The 15,419-nt window shown below is 43.2% G+C and overlaps 1 protein-coding gene across 6 annotated transcripts in view; it reads right to left on the bottom strand.

Annotated features, from left to right (window-relative positions):
- Positions 1-15,419, bottom strand: part of Ptpre (protein tyrosine phosphatase receptor type E) — a 147,596-nt gene that overhangs the window by 59,170 nt on the left and 73,007 nt on the right. The window lies entirely within an intron of this gene.

Here is a 15,419-nt window from a genome sequence, read left to right as displayed (position 1 = left end):
TACCCTTTGGGAATATTAATAAATAGATACTCTTCTCTTTAATAGAAAATTTATACCAACTTCATAAAATGTTTTGCTCTCACACTGGGAAATGTTATGGCATTCATGAATTTTTAAAGAAATGCTGATTGACCAAGAGGCAGTAATAGAGACTTGTTTATTTGTTCAACAAATATTGAGTGTCCACTAGACATGGAATAGAGATGAAGCATGGTTTAATTGAAAAGATTAGACAAACGTGCTGCCTCCAAGGAATTTCTACTCTAACTGGGAGGCCACGCTTCCTTTAAAAAGACTTCAGTGGGTTCCGGGCACTGTGGGGAATGGCTGGAGGCAAATTACTGGAAAGTTTCCTCCGCTCTTGCATTGAGATAGATGTCTGGATTTCTGAAGAAGTCACAGGAACTACACTCCATCTCTGGTCTCCTGAGGCTTTGGACTTCAAGGAGAGACCCCGATGGTCACCTGCATGGCTGTTAGGGGAAAGCTGACAGTCCAGCCTCCTTCCAGAGTTTGGGGACCCTCACTGTTACTGAGATGAGGAAGAGCTTTGCCTATGATGTTTCAGCAAAGCAAGAGCAGAAGGTAACAATGAACATTATAATCCTAGGGAGATGCTGGATCTGATCTCATCAGTAGAAGGAGGGCAAGGAGAAGTTTGGTTTAAGCTGTTGGACTCCTCTGTGACCACAGTGTCAGAGCTGCTTCTGAGCATTATCCTGCAATCACCCTGAGGACTCAGTAGGAGGTGCCCAAGGCAGCCAGCTCACTTAAAAGAAGCCAACACAGGAAATGAGTGGACGGGCACTCACACTGGCCTCTCTACCTGTCACTCTCAGAAAATCTCCTCCTTTGTGATCTGGGTCACAGCGCCACCTCTAGGATGGTTGGGAACGTGACAGTGGCAGCATGGGAAGTATTCTGGTTGCCACCTCTGTCCTGGCAGGATGGAGGTACCCAGGGTAACGAGGCACTTCCTGAGGCTGGATTCCAGGACGCTTACCATCCAGTGGAGCAGACACATATTTAGTTAACGAACATGATAAGAGTTAAAGAGAATGCAGAGTGATAGGATAGGCAAGCCGGAATTTCAAATAACTATAATGTTATTATTTTACATTTGATGGTATCAATTTAGCATATGAATTTGGACACATCATAGATGCAGGATGAGAGCATGGTGGCTTGCATGGGGGAATGGGGATCCGGAGCCAGCGTGGAGTTTGAAACCCGAGTTTGGTGTCATAAACCACCAGCAGGTGGTGCCATCGGGGCATCCATAGAAGCAGCCCCAGGCTGCTGCGGGGACCAGAGGTACCTTTAATACAGAGTCTCCTCCAAAGGAACCCTGTCACTAACCAGCAGCTTCAAAGATCACTCCAGAAACGGCTTTCCGCTCCTGCACTCCTCCGAGTAACCCCTGTCCCAGTGCCGAACGAACATTATTCTCAAGCCCCTTTTTGCTCTCTATGCACGCACTCTGTTGAGGCAATTAATTAGGAAGAAGCATTATAGGATGGATCTGGATTCTTGGGCAGGGACACCCCACAGCACTCCCCTCCACCTTGCTATTCCATTCTATAATCCGATATATATAATTTGACATATAATTCTGATTTCTGCCCTTCAGTTAAGCAACCTAACGACCGAGTGGGAGTCCTTTGCCTGAAACGAGAGAAATTATCCGCCAAGTAGGATGCCATGTTAGGAAATTGGCTTTCTTCCCACTGCATCGATTCTTCTGTACACATTAAAATTAATTATTCTGGAGGCTATAACTCAAAAGCATGTACACATCGAGGAGGCCCTAAAGGCAGAGAGACAAGGCACAAAGCAGAGGACTCTTGGGATACCCGCCTTCTCGCTGTCTTCATGTAAGAGGTCAGCTACCAGCTATTTAGTGAATTCACTGATGACAACTGCTGTGTTTGACGTTTTGTCTGGATTGCAAAGTTAGGGAGAAAGAATGAGGCAAGAAGGGGAGAGAAAGAAAGAGGCAGGGAGTGCAGAGAGAAAGCGAGAGGGCCTCGTAAGGGACAGCAAGACTCTTCCCTGACGTGAGGATCGAGCCTATGCTTCAGTCTGGAAAATGTCCATTTCCCCAAACCAAACCTTCTCGGTGCTCACAGGCAGAGCTGGGCACACAGCTAAAGCCTGGATTCCAAGCTCCTTGGCTCTGCCGTTCTCCAACACTGAGACTTAAGGTAAGTCGTGTCATTTATGAAACAGGAACTCAACTGTAGGGTGAAAACAGTGGAAGCTTTGCATGAGGAAGCAGATGTGTGGAAATACTAAAAAACTACTAGGGAGTACAGGCTGAAGGGACTGAAGAACGTGCAGAATGAATGAGTGAATGTGTGACTCTGCCCATCACTGTGACATGCTCTAAGAACACAGTGACTCCCCTTTTATTTACCCTGGTCTGTCTCAGTTCTTGGCTGTTGCTCAGTATAGCTGTAAATCATATTCTTTTTCTCTTTCTTGAAAGTGTCAGGGTTTGGGAGATTAGTCACATGTCCACATGACCATAGGCCACTGGAGGAAACGAAGCTATCACACAAAAATGGGAGAGAAATTTTGCCGTCTTCATATGAAACACAACAGAACAGTGCTAAATAAATCTCCCCATTTCAATAATGTCATTTAGACAGGTAAAGAATGGAAAAACCTCAACTTTTAGAGCTCTAAATAATTGAATTTTTCCCAGCATCATTCTGATCATGGCTGCTGTCCCCGCAGAGTGGACCTGGAAAAGAGCCTGTGTCACAGGCAAGATGACTTGAGTTCCAGCACCTTAGCAGAGTGACCTTGGCCAGCTTTCCCCTTCCTTGCCTTTGTAAAATGAGCAAAGCCATAACCTGGTGCACTGATGGGCTAAGGCCCTCATGGAAGAAGAAAGACCTGGGCAGAGTCTGGTCCACAGAGGCCTCCCGACACATCCAGTGAATGCTGGAACAGTGTTTGAAGTGACACAGAACCTGCTTCATTCATGAGCTCCTCCACAATTTGTTCCTAACTCAAGGAAAGATCTCTGGTTTCTCAGGAAGAAACTCAACATCAAGCTTCCCCTGCTGTTGATATTTCCCTTCCTGAAGTGTAAATAAATTCTTTAAAATATGTTCATCTCAAAAGGAAACAAGATGGCAGCTGGACCCATTTTAATTTCCTTTTTGTATGCTGGTGCTCTGTGTAGAAAATCTAAACAGGATCCCACTTTTCATCCCCAAATATATAAACTCACAGACCTAGCTGGGGGCTGGACAGGGAGGCGCCACCTGGACACTAGGAGAAAGGGTACTTCTGTTGGCCTGTGAAGAGAAGACTGTATCATGGCTAAGTGACACTATGCTTGGTCTCAGACTCTGAGTTCCTAAGTATTTCTAGCCTGGGAAGTCTCCCTCTTGTAGATCTGAGAATATAGCGTCCTCACACCAACCAGACCAGAGTCCTACCCTTTGTATTCTGTCACCTCTGGGCTGCACAGCTGCTAATGTGACAGTCTGAACTTGAACTCAGGAGTCTGAAAACAACCAGAGCCCAGACAGCCACATTTCTTCAGAACTGGGCATTGAAACACGGATTGATTTTAGCAGTAGGAATATGCTGGGGACATAGGAGTTTTCTACACAGATATTTCATCTCAGGACAAATGAACACACATTTTGTAAATTCTACAAATTCACTGAAAATATTTACTTTGATTCCTCCTTCAACCCCCCCAAATTTTCCCTCAATTATTTTGGTACAAACCAGTGTTAGCATTTTGTGGGTTTTGGATTGTAAATATCTGCACTCAGAGCTGCATTTATTCTGGTCTACCTGGAAAAAGCCTTCATACTTTTAAAATAGGTGCTTAATAAATATTTGTTCGGTGAGTGAATAAAATACCCAAAAGGTTTACAAAAAAAGACCAAACTGAACTTCATTTTTCCCCTAACAAATGTCTCTATAAACACACGGGTGCATCTCCTCAAATATTTATCAACAGCGAGTCATAGAATATTATGTCTTTTGAGATAGAATTCCTTGCTCTGTTAAGAAAAGGAAGAAAGGCAAGAAACCTCAAAGGAAGTAAATGTCACAGTCTGCTAGAAAGTCAGGTAATAGGAAAAGAGGAAGCAGCCTGTGCGCAGTGGTTTGTTTGTTCAAATATGTTTAGTAATGTTCAGGTCAGGTCGGGGTGGAACCTGGGAGAATGGGGAGGCTGGGCCCAAACTGTGTTAGATTCAGCTCTCCTCAGAGGAGACTCCTTTCCTCTGAGATTCCCTGCAGAGGAGGAGAAGAGAGAGCACAGTGGAGAGTCCTGATGCTTTCCTGTGAAAATCAGTCTCCTATGGGACTTGACATAACTTGGGGGTTTGGGAGGGTCTCCTGTGAGGTCTCAGCAGGGCTTCCCTCACCCTTCACAACCACCTCCCCCCACGATCAAGGAATCAGTCTCTTCTGTGCTATGTCCCAGGTCTGCTGAAGAAGACAACGAAAATAAAAGACACGCGCCTCGGACTCTGATGCCCTCCAGCTTTATGTGATTACGTTTTTGATCAAGATGAAACTGTGTGGAGAGGGCCTAAATATTGCCAGATCTGTTATATTTTCTTAGAAACAAAAACAACAGTTTGAAACCCTTCTAACCCCTTGAATGCCATTGAGTCCAGACAGGAGGAAACATCTAAATTAAACAGTGATTTTCATGCCGAAAAGTTAGTCACCTACTTGTGTGGCACCAGGAGTTGATTACGTATAACATTCATGCACTCAGATTTAATCTTGCTTCTGAAAATCCACTTTTTATTCTGTCTGTGAGCCCCCAGGGATCCTGGAAGTGCAGTCTCTGATTAAGGCTGTGACTTGACAGTGGAGATGGATGCACCAGATTGGTCTTGGAATCTCCCTGGGTGTAGTGATGCCTCTGAGAACTTCATGGAGAAGCACAAGGAGCCAACTTGCAATGATACTACATGGAACATAGTCCTCTGAGTCATGTTCATCTGTAACTGGAGGATGTGGCCTTATTTGCATATAGGGAATCTGTGTGTGCGTGTGTGCGTGTGTGTGTGTGTGTGTGTGTGTGTGTGTGTGTGTGTGTGTTACTGAGGATCTACATCTCCAGCCCTTTTTATTTGTTTTTTTAAATTTTGAGGCAAAGACATGCTAAGCCCCCCAGGTGGGACTTAAGCTTGTGATCCACTTGTCTCAGCCTCTCTCAGGACTGGTCCTAGAGATGAGTGCCACTGTGCCAGGTACATAGACAGAAACCTTGGAACCGTCTATCATAAGCTAAGGTGAGGTCAGAATGAATAGGCTAGGTTCTGAGTGTATGACTTGTGTCTTCATAAAAAAGGGATGAGACACACAGTCTTTACAAAGAAAAGGAGGAGGAGGCAGAGTCTGTAGTGACACTGCCATGGGCCCAGGAAAACCAAAGATTGTCAGAAGTCATCAGAAGAGGAAGATGGACCCTTCTCTAGTGCCTTCCATGGGAGCCCTACCCTGCAGGAGACCTGCAGCCTCCAGACTGTGATTTTTGCTGTTTAAGCCATTATGCTTGTGGTCATTTCTTACAGCAGGCATAAGAAACAAGCACAGGTGCTGAGGATGCAGAGAGGATCCTTAAATGCCTCTTGCTCCTTGTTGGTCCGTCTTGCCTTTTGTTGGCCATGAGTCCTTCCACATCCATTTGGAGCTTCCTCATCTCTCATGTCCATGCCTCACTAAGTCCTGCCATGTCTTTCTCTCAGTCCACCTAGTGCACTGAGAGACCACAGTGGCTGCCCGGTTTCTCTCCCATGGCTGCCTGCCCAGCATGTTGTTCTTGCCCCACACCCCATCATACCCTGGTGGCCCCTCTGCATGTCAGCTGCCTCCTCTTCAGACCTGCCCAAGGAGGCCAGTCACAAGGTGCATACTCAGGTGGTCTGTCACCCCACAAGCTTTGCCACATTATTCACTCATTGTCTTTAAAAAGTCAAATCCATCTCTGTTGAAACTGTTGTTAGTATACATGCGAAGGCCAATGTCACCTGCTTGGTCAGAGATGACCTCAGCAATAACCCCTGCAAGAATGGGGTAGGTGGGCTCTGAGACCCTATGGAAACACTGGAAGCACTGACTCCATGAAGGATATTAGGCTAAAGTTCAGCTTCTCAGTATTAAAAAGGGAGATAAGCAAGTGTCAGGTGAGGACACTCGAATTAAACCTTAAATCGAGTCTTACTCTACGAGTGTGAAGTGCATGAGAAGAGGAGGGAGGAAGAATGTGTCTTCTTCACGGTGCAATGCCTTCCACTGCTGTGTTCAAGGTCCATCCAAACCACCCTAGGGCTAAAGTCCTGTGCACCAAAAGCACAGTCCAGAAAGTGAAAAGAGGACCTAGAGAATGGGTGAACATATTTTCAAATCAATATTCTAACAAGGATGTAGGATTCAGAATATATAACGTACTCTTAAAATCCAACCAAAAAAGACAAATAGCTTATCCTGGGTTCAATTCCCTATCCTATATTTTTTTAAAAAGGCAAATGACTTAAGTTGACATTTTCCTAAAGAAGACAATGCACATGGAAAAATATACACCATCACCAATCACTGGGGAGGTGCAAGCCAAAATCAAAAGGACGCAAGCTTTACACCTACTAGTACCGCCATCATCTGGGGTTGAGGGGAAGGAAAACAAGTGTTAGCAAAGAGGGCAAGAATTGGAACCCTTTATATTGCTGGTGAGAACTGAAATGGTGCAGCCACTGTCAAAAATGTGACAGCTCCTTTGATTCAAAACCGTAATGGTACTCGGAGGTATACACCCTAAATAACTGAAAACAGGAGTTAAAACAAAAGCTGGTATGTGCATATTCATGGAAGCACTAGTCAAACTACTAGAGGGCAGGAATGAAGCATTGATGCTGATACTTCACACACGAACTACAAAGACACTTTGCTCAGCAAAAGAAGCCAAACAAAAGGTCCTACATATAAAACTTCACTTACATGAACTACTCAGAATGTGTACATATACAGAGAGAGAGAGAGAAAAAAAAAAGCAGGTTGGTAGTTACCAAGATTGGGAAATGGGGGGATGGCTTGATGGGAACAGGGTTTCTCTTTGGGAAGAGGCAGATAAGTGGAAACCAGGTAAAGGTAATGGTTGCACAACATTATGAGTATACTGAATACACTAGGATCTTTACTTCAAATGGTCACTTTTAAGTTATATTTATTATACTTTAATAAAGAAAACCAGCGAAAGGCCAACACTGCAATGGTTTGAATATGGTTCATTCCTGGAAGTTATGCAGGAGAGGACATTCCACAATCATATGTTAATGGTATTATGAAGGAGAAAACTTTAAGTATGTTTTTTTAGAGATGCACCCTTTGGAAAACAATTAGATTAGATCTTTGGGGAAGCATCCATGACTGAATCCTGCTGGATTTATCAGGACAGCAGAAGAGACACACAAACAGGGAGACACAGTCCAGGGGTGACATATTCACAGCCTTTCCACAATGCTTAGATCTTGGACATCCAGAGCCCAGAATAAAACAAAAATTTATTCTTTATTAAGTAGCTTTCCTCCAATATTTTGCCATAGTAATGAAAAGCTAATAGAAACACGCACTGTGCTCTGGGATGAAGGACCCACTCTTCAGTCTGGTATCCAAAACTCATGGATTATAATATCTACAAAAATTATAATGAACAACATCTGTTGAGTGCTATACGCAGTGTTATTTCCTAAGTGCTTGGCTTCTTTAGTTCATTTCACCTCCACAACAGTAAGAGATTGGAACCATTACTTTCCTATCTTACAGACAAGGAAACTAAGGTACAGCTTGGTCCTATAACCGGGTACATGATCCAGCCTCCACCCTGTGCCCAGGCAAGTGCCATGGGTAGGATGTTGGGAATGTTGATAAGGACAGCAATATCCCACAGGGTGCAGGATTCCTGCAGAGGTTTCCAATCTAGACTTTTTCCTCTTCTGTATTAATTGTTTCTCTTGATTAAATATGAATCCTACGTTCTGCGTAGGATTGTGTTAAATTACATGGTGAGCATGTATTGCAAATTACACTCATTATTAGAAGTTACATGGCGACATTTATACTAATTAAGTTGGGCTTGTTTCTTCAGCTCTAATTTTAAAACACTGGCAGGGCTCCAGAGCCCTCTGTCTGCATGTGAGCTGCCATAACTGGGTGGAGCAAAATGTTTTTTCATTTTTTAGGTCTTCCAGATTATTTTACCATTAAACACTGGTTACTAATATTATTACAGTATGCTGCTTACTTTTTCCCTTTTCCTGTTTTCACACTGTTATCAAGATGAATCAAACAGGGTATAGTTTTAAAATAAGAGTCACAGAGCATACTTTTAGAAACTACAGTGTTCTTTTTCATTATATTTAAAAATTGTTTTCCCAAAGCAATAAACAGTGATTGCTGCTCAGTATAATTAAATTGTAAAAAAAGGAGTATCATGAACCAAAGTCAAAGCCATGCGCTGTGGCTCTGTTCAAGCCTAGACGTACTGCTGTGCATGATGCAGAGGAAAGTATAGCACTACTCTACAGAGGTCAGCTTGCCACCAAGGTCTCAGCAAGGAAGTGACAAGCCAAGACTTCAACTTGATGTTTGGCCCAAAACCCATTCCCTTTTGCCATACATTAAAGTAGGTAAATGAGCACACTTGGACAGAGAAAGACAAAAGTCATCACACATACCATCCGAGAGTCAAGTGCTTACAAAGGGAGTTCCTGTGACGTCATTCATGCATTCATCTTCATCCATTCAGAAATCACTGCTTGAGCACTTGTCCTGGGCCATGCAGAATGCTAGGAGTTGGGCCCATGATGGGCCCACACAGGCACTTGTGCTTGCTGCATGCAAGGTTCTGATATCGCTGGCCTTTCCTGCCAACCCCTCCTCTGCACCTGTTTTCTATGGCTAGGGTCCCTGGGATTAGAGAGTGATTCTTGCTGGTGATTTTCTCCTCCAGAGTGCTGCTCACTTACAAGGCATCCTTGGCAGCTCTCTTACAGAAGGCCATCTATATACAAGTTCCCTAGAAACATCTCTTTCTTGCCCATATCCCCTGGATGGATTTGCTGACCTCAGCTCCCCACAGCCCTGAGAGATCTTCACAAAAATAAACAGTTGGGGAGCAGTTCAGGCTGAGCTGCACATTCCAGTGTTGTGACAGCTTGGATCTTCCCACCACAGGCACATCCGCTCTGGATTTCAGTGTGGGGACAGCTGACACTGTGGTTGCCCGGAGGCGCGAGGTCCTGCCCCAGGATAGATGGCAATGGAGCCTCCGAGGCAGCAGCTGGGCTCTACAGGGCATGGCAGCTAGTGGTGGAACTGCAAAGCTCAGACAAGAGGAAAGGCTGCTGTTACCCCTGCTTTCAGCAGAAGGGAGAGGCACTTAATTACTGGGGACAGGAAAAGATGAAAACATGACCTCTGCAACATTAGGAACCCTGTCATGCTTTCAAAATCTGGCTCCTGATTACAGATGAACACCAAGCTTCCTTGTGTTTGCCTAATACATGGTGACTGGTTTTCCTAACACTATCATCTCCCTAAACCTTTTCAGTGTCCCCTGGAAGGTCCTCTGTCAAGGTATGGATTGCATAGTCGTTAGTTTGCCCCCTTTAGGGGGACATTTCCCCAGGAGGTGGGGACCTAAGCAGGTATGCCAGTTCCTTCTTGGACACAGGGCTCGGGGGCCTCCTGTAAAAAATAAGTAGGAGGCACCACACAGCACCAAAGAAAAAAACCCAACAAAGTGATTCTGGGAGTAGAAGGATTTAAACTGCCATTCAAAGAGGACCAACCTCCTACATGACAATCAGACCAAGCCAGTGCACGAACTGGCATAACACACCATGCAAAGAAAGCTCTGGCACTCTAGGGGGCCCACATTTTACCATGAGATTTTTCTCCAGCACGCTGACAGCCAAGTTTCTCTGCATAAGAAGCAAATTTAAAACCAAATGCTCCATAAGAACTTCAGACTTCCATGACGATATCCCTACTGTTTTCTGTGTACTATTCCACACACAGCAAAGATACACATACTCTCTCTCTCTCTCTCTCTCTCTCTCTCTCTCTCTCTCTCTCTCCCTTTCTCTCTCTCTCTCACACACACACAATTTCTCTTTAACAGAGAAACTGGTATAGAACATCAGTTGATCAGAAGGGAATAGAAACCCTTTATTACTGCAAGTAGACAGAATTGGCTGCTTCCTCTCAATCTCTGCTAACATACAATCATGAATATTGAATATTGAATATTTTCTTAGAGAGAACAAAATAAAATAAATATTAAAACTAACTGTAGGTTCCACACAGATGTTTCACATAGAGGCTCAGAATTAGAGGGCTGATCATGGTCCCAAGGAAAGCTGTGGCTGTGTGACTGTGGCTTTCTGGCAGAGGGCACCATCACCTATGTAGACATGAGGTATCTATGTGACATCCATGAGCTCTGGTAGTACTCCAACAGTACCATGGTGATAGCTCGTCCTTTGAGCAGAGTGTCAGAGCTCCTAAGGCCTTCTCCACTTTGCAGGAGAAAGATCAGGTGTTGGAGATGAGCTTATTTCAGTGAACCACCAGACAGAATGAAGCCTGATATTCTCAGCAGGATGCCTGCTCTCATCATAAATGTCAGAAACAATTCACAGGTGAGCTGTATCTCAGCTTACCCACATAGTTGCATTAGCAATTTAAAACCCATCTGAGCATTTAGCCAATACACAGTCTCTGTGAGAACATTTGCTATTCATTCAATGGGATACAGTCTTACGCCATTAGTAGGATGCTTTAAAAAGAGGCAGAAAAGAAAAGCAACACAGCTAGAATCTTTCTCTAATTTTGGCCTGATTTCCACTGGTTAATCAGTTTCATGTCAGGATTTCCCGAAATGCTTTTAATGTTTTTATATTCATTGAAAGATGTATGTCTAAAATTTTTATTACATTCTCTTTCTTAAGGTAGTTCTATTTCTTAAGTGCAAGAAAAATTATTTATATTTTAAATCGCAATTTAATGATGCGAAAAGACACAAACAGGTATGAATCATTTGTAGAAAGCTGCTAACCTGCCACCTATACTGGTGTTACATTTTACAAACTGGTAGCGTAAGCTCATGCACAAATTTGACAGGAAATAGACTTGTGACTTTCCTAAATTATCACTGAATGGCAACGCTATCACAATAAAAGCTGTTGAAAATGCATTTTTCTCACAATCTAAAGCGGCAATGGAAGGAATATTCTGAAAATCCCCATATTGTGCATTCATGGTTACTTACACAGCAGCCCCTAGGTGATCAACTCTCTCAAGCCCATGTCTGCAGCCCTGGAGTCTTACTGGTTGATAATTCGAATATTTCCAAGCAGGCTACTGATGCGGAAGGCAATGCATTATTTACGTGGGTATTCCCTTTGTAATTTTCCTTCTGAGCCTTGTGGCTGCCAGCACTCACACTCCGTCATCAGAAACCAATGCAAAAATCCAGCAGGGAAAAATTTACAGGAGACATTGCTCATCTCTCATTGAAATAAATACTTAAAAATAAATTTATAATTCACAGCAGCGTAGTGATTTTTTTGTAAGCTTAAGTCAGCAAGAAAGGCGGCACAAAACCCTATCTAGTTGCACTTGGCAATCCCAGTTGAGTAAGCAGAAGCCTTCTGTGCATCAGGCTTAGAAAGAAACAGACAGCTAGAGCACCCTGCTACCTGGACAAGTTGGATTCGCAGCCTCCAGGGAGGAAGAAAGGACAACGAGCAGCCTCAGTCATGGTTTTCCCTTGTGGCCAAGATTTAGTTTTCAAATAAAAGTCACTGCTGCTGATATGTTTTCAAAGGATGCTTTCAAAGCAAAATTAATTGAACTACAACAAAAGGCTCCTGTCTTTCCTCAAATATGGTCCAGAGTTTTTAACTGTAGTAAGTGCACTTAACATGCAAGACACACTTTTAATAAATAGTTACAGCATACACACTGTAGAGGATCATTGGCTGTGGACATGATGCTGTACAGTAGACCTTGGGCTCCTTGCACAACTGAAACTTCATATCTGTCAAACAGCAATTCTCCATCTGCCCTCTTCTGGCCTAAAAAAAATTCTACTTCAGGCAAGATGCCACCTCAAAGCGATAATTTCTACTATCAAACTTCTCTTTTTTTTTCCACAGCACTTCCTAAAATAAAAAGGGAAATGTGGTCTTTAGTTTTTATTTCTATTCCATTATCTGGAAATCTGAAGCTTCCAATGTCACCTCATCTGACAAACTTCTCGTGGTGATGAGTATTTTTAAAGTAGCTTATTTCAGATTCTGTAGGAAAAACCATATCCCTGGGAATTTGGCAACTTCATGAAGCGTGCTTCCCTGTGATGAGGCTATCCATGGCAGAAGGGGGGACGTGTGCAGAGTTCCAACTCAATTTCAAGTCGTTCAGAAGGGACAGGGTCATACACTCACTGAAGCAGCACATTGTGCCAGGAGAATGATTGGCTGTAACATCTTTTCTTTGAAAGACTATTATAATTCCTATGAGCAACCTACGCACTTACTTTAACTTTATCCCAAGAAGCTGATTTTAAATGTATTTTACTGAGAGCATTTCATGAGCCAAGGACCATATTAGATACTTATATACTCCATTTCTTTTAGCTCACTATTATTTCTGCCTCCATTAAAGATAGAAATCTGGGTAGAAATGGACAGGCTCTAAAACATGGCAACAAAGATCATAGAAATACATTTTATATGGCAGGGACAGGGACCAGACTTCCTACAGTAAAAGTATGGATGGAACACTGTTCCACTTCACCACCAGCTTCCCAAGTCACTGCCATGCATTCCTCAGAGGCCAAGATTATCACATTAGTTGTCTGAAAATTCATTTGCTTTCGGAAAATTCCCCTTCCCATTCATTTGCTGTGGATAAGGATTTTCTGAAACAATCACTGAAAAGCATCTCCACTGCAAACAACCAATGCTACTGACTGCAACAGGATTGGAGATCTCTTTTATTCCCGAAGGGGGCCATTATTTCCACTGGTTGCCATGGTGATGTTGCAGTATTGCTGCTGTGTGTTCGATTGCTTCCCATTGCAGTCACATTGGACACTGAAATCAAGCCATTTGTTTAACATGATACAGGTTTTTTGGAAACCAAACATCTAGCTATATAAAATGTAGTTAATCAAACTCCTAGCTTCATCCCACAGCGGAGATGAACTGAGACAGATGAAAGTATCTGGCGTGCTAGCGTAAATATGATGGATGAAGCAGGATTTTGAAAAGGAAGGAGGATCTTAAAATACGTTAATTTTCCTCATTAAGCAATTTAATGGGAGTTCTTATTATGTCAGTAACTTGAAATGATTTTCGAAAGCAGAAGTAATATAACTAAAATGAGAAACTACCTTTTTTGTTGTTGGAAGTTCACATTAATTGATATTTGTCATATTTACTCTTGACCTGACTCATGCATCTGTCTTGTTTTTTATTTACAGCTAGTACACACACACACACACACACACACACACACACACACACACACACACGCGCGCGCGCGCTCGCCAAATATATGTTCTTGTATTAATTCCTTAGACTTATAATCTGTGAACTCTACCTTAAAAAACATGAATATTACAGATTTAATTTTCCAGTCTCCAACACCCTGATTTCCTGAGGGATGGGCTACTCCACTGCCGAGTTGGACTTGAATTCAAGCATGCTGGTATCTTGAGGTTACAGCTCACAAAATCAGCTTGTGGGAAGGGTATTGACACCCTAGCCTCCAGCAGCAGGACAGGGGCAGCTGCTTTGAGAATGGCAGGTAAGAGCCTTTCTTTGGAGTACCTGGACTTCCTAACTTTACCTTCTCAGTACACACAGTTTATCTGGATATTTAGACTATTCGGCTGCTGCCCTGGCCTCTTCTTATGAACACTCTTAAGAACTGACTTCAGCTCCTACAAGAAGTGTTAATCAAAAGAGGAGCAATAACCTGGATTCAGAGGCTTCTAGTTGGAAAAGCAGGTAGTTGCTGACTTTCAAGGAAAATATTAAATCTAAGTTTGTCACAAATTAATTCCGTTAACTGAGTTTGGGTTATTTTGGCTGTGCACTCTGATCTCTCTCCCTTTCCTAATTCTTAGTTTTTGCTTGTGTCCCTTCCCTTTTCCTTTGCTCCTCTCTACCTCCCTTCCTCCTTCCTTCCTTCCTTTCTTTCACTATTGCACTGTTAAGATTAGCCTGGCTGAGGCTGAAACGTTTGCTTGTTTTAGAAAAGCGAAAGAAAACGTAGGTAAGAATGTTGTGGGGCCTCAGAAACTGAGGCTCCTACCATAAATGGGCACACTTTTTATGTAACACCCACTTGAAAAAGGGACAAGGATTGTGACATTTATAATAACTCACAGCAGGCTGAACCTGCCGGCTCCACATTCGTGACAGCATAGCTCGCATCTGGCGTGCAAGCCATTGCCCATCTCGGCTTCCTTCCTCACTGGAAAGAAGCTTTTTCATGAGTTCCACTCCTACACACAAGGAGGCATAGCACTGAAGCCTGCAGCCAGGAGGTGTTCTGGGGAGGGGAGCAGTTATTGACCTGCATCTCCTATCTGCAGTGTCATCATTAAAAAAAACTAGGGGAACCTCAGATATACATGTTGTGAAAGGCATTCTCAAACTGAAGACTGGACTGCTAGAAATGAGAAGTCTGAATATACTTTAACCCAGCAGTTAGTGTGATGCCAGAAAAACGGGAATCCCCTACCTTTCGTTCACTCCTTGTGCACGAGGATGCAGCATGAAACAGGCCCCTGCCCACATCTACTCTTGATTGTTTTCTGTTGTGGAAGTAATGACTTTAACAATGCAGGTTTTGAGAGTTTCCACTTAATGTGCAGTTGTCTGAATGGGTGTCTTTAGCCCTTGAAACTGCCTCTGGTGAAACAGGTAAAGTTACATGTTGCCAAGCAACGAAAGCTTCTAACCCTGAGTGTCCTTTGAGAAGCTCACTCCCCTCCAAATAATTAGACATCATTCACTGTTTCACATTCACACTGGGAATAACTCTGGAGACTTGACATCATCCTAAAATGAAAAACGAATTAGCTGACTACTGGCAGCAAGATGTCCATGATACAAGATTTCCCAGAGAAACAAGACTCTCTCACCAAGGCTGGTATCCTACAAAGGAGTAAGATGTGGGCAGATGCCTGCTGAACTCACCGAGAAAGCTCCTTCCTTAATGCAAAGGTTCACTCTATAAAAAGAGGTCAAATCCATTTGGTTCAAGGTGGCTCGGAACATTTTTTTCAGTGTGTGTGTGTGTGGGGGGGGCTTTAGTGTAAACATGATCAGAATGCTAAATGAGGCACACCAAGAATG

The sequence above is a fragment of the Cavia porcellus genome, unplaced genomic scaffold (genome assembly GCF_034190915.1).
Source record: "Cavia porcellus strain 051 isolate PalLab524CR breed Dunkin Hartley unplaced genomic scaffold, mCavPor4.1 scaffold_2, whole genome shotgun sequence".
Taxonomy (NCBI): domain Eukaryota; kingdom Metazoa; phylum Chordata; class Mammalia; order Rodentia; family Caviidae; genus Cavia; species Cavia porcellus.
This window is presented reverse-complemented; position numbering and strand designations above follow the sequence as displayed.